Genomic DNA, 1,806 nt, shown 5'->3' on the forward strand with positions numbered 1-1,806 from the left:
TCGCTTTTGCCACATTTTTCGCCCAGCTTTTCCTTAGCGTTTGCTTTGCTAACAATACGCCAGAAAGGTTTAATACTTATGTTCCTTTATCAAGTGAGCTTCCGCATGCAAGGAGAGCTTCAATGCAAAATTTAGTATAGTTACCTTAGTTCTAGCATAGCGTTAGCATTTCTTTATGATCTACACACTGTAGAGAAAACAAGCGTACGCCGAAAAAACTAAGTTTTTGAGCTGTTAACGAAATAGCCCTTTTGTTTACGTCGCAACATTGTAGCCGTATTCAAATTTCCCGCTGTCCGTGTGTAGACCCAACAAGTGGAGCGTAGAACTAATAGAAAAATGAAATAAAAACCGACACACATAAACCACGTTTTATCAAAACGGTTTTTGTTATTATTATAAACGCTCAGCATCAGCATTTTCTTTTGCGGCAGCCTCGTCCTGCGGGATAGCCGTGATCGTATAGTGGTTAGTACCTTGCGTTGTGGCCGCAATAACCCAGGTTCGAATCCTGGTCACGGCATGTTTTTTTTTATTTTTTTTTTCGCTCGTAATGGAATTTGACCGCTACCATCCACACTGAAGGCTCTTGAAAAGCCCAGTAGCAAAAAAAAAATACAAAAAGAAAGAAGCTGATGGCAATAGACTACTACTATACATGACATTCATAGGCAACATTCGCGCTGACTTTCGAAGTTACTTTCTACCTGATAAATAGGTAATGTTGTATGCCCGCCAATGCTGCTCTGCTTTTTTATTATTATTTTTTGCCTACCTTCTTTCAGGGAGGCTTGTGCGGCAGCTGTGCGTTTCTGCAGACGCTTCCTGTCCGCGTCTCTAGTCGCCGTGGTGAACGCGGCGTCGACGTCACGTGTCCGTGCAGAGTCAACATGCTGTTTCGTCTGAAGGTCCGTCGCTGATCTTCGTAAGAAGCGTGCATGCGCGGTATGTTGTTGGTTCGCTTCAGAATGCGGCAGAGGAGAAGCCACCGCCCTTCTCCGCTGGCTCTCATGGAGTATTGCGCGAGCGATCTCTCATCCGCGCTTGAAAAAAAAGAAAAAAAAAGGAAGGAAAAGAAAAGAACTTTAAAAAACGTCCAGTAACGATAAAAGGAACTTCCCTACGCTATAGAACGGTTCGTCAGAGCAGACTCCAACGAATCGTCATAGCGCACGTATTATTGGTAAATGCTATCGGTCTGTTTTGCAACATAAATTCTGGTTACTCGGCTTACGTTATCAACAGACTCGGGCTGCCGTGAGCGATGGGTAATATAAAAAAGGAACAGGGAAAATTGAAAGTTCAATAAATGACGGGGTGTTACGTGCCAAACCCACGATGTGATCATGATCGCACGCTGTAGTGGGGGCACTCCGGATTGGTTTGACCACCTTGGCTGCCGTGAGCGATGGGTAATATAAAAAAGGAACAGGGAAAATTGAAATTTTAATAAATTACGGGGTGTTACGTGCCAAACCCACGATGTAATCATGATCGCACGCTGTAGTGGGGGCACTCCGGATTGGTTTGACTACCTTGGCTGCCGTGAGCGATGGGTAATATAAAAAAGGAACAGGGAAAATTGAAATTTTAATAAATTACGGGGTGTTACGTGCCAAACCCACGATGTGATCATGATCGCACGCCGTAGTGGGGGACTCCGGATTGGTTTGACCACCTTGGCTGCCGTGAGCGATGGGTAATATAAAAAAGGAACAGGGAAAATTAAAATTTTAATAAATTACGGGGTGTTACGTGCCAAACCCACGATGTGATCATGATCGCACGCCGTAGTGGGGGAACTCC

General features: G+C 44.5%; 1 non-coding gene across 1 annotated transcript; it reads left to right on the forward strand.

Annotated features, from left to right (window-relative positions):
• Positions 1–451: 451 nt before the first annotated feature.
• Trnah-gug (transfer RNA histidin (anticodon GUG)) lies at positions 452–523 on the forward strand. The gene has a single exon. It is a non-coding gene; the product is annotated as a tRNA-His (tRNA).
• Positions 524–1,806: the final 1,283 nt, after the last annotated feature.

Source organism: Dermacentor silvarum, chromosome 1 (genome assembly GCF_013339745.2).
Source record: "Dermacentor silvarum isolate Dsil-2018 chromosome 1, BIME_Dsil_1.4, whole genome shotgun sequence".
Classification (NCBI taxonomy): Eukaryota; Metazoa; Arthropoda; class Arachnida; order Ixodida; family Ixodidae; genus Dermacentor; species Dermacentor silvarum.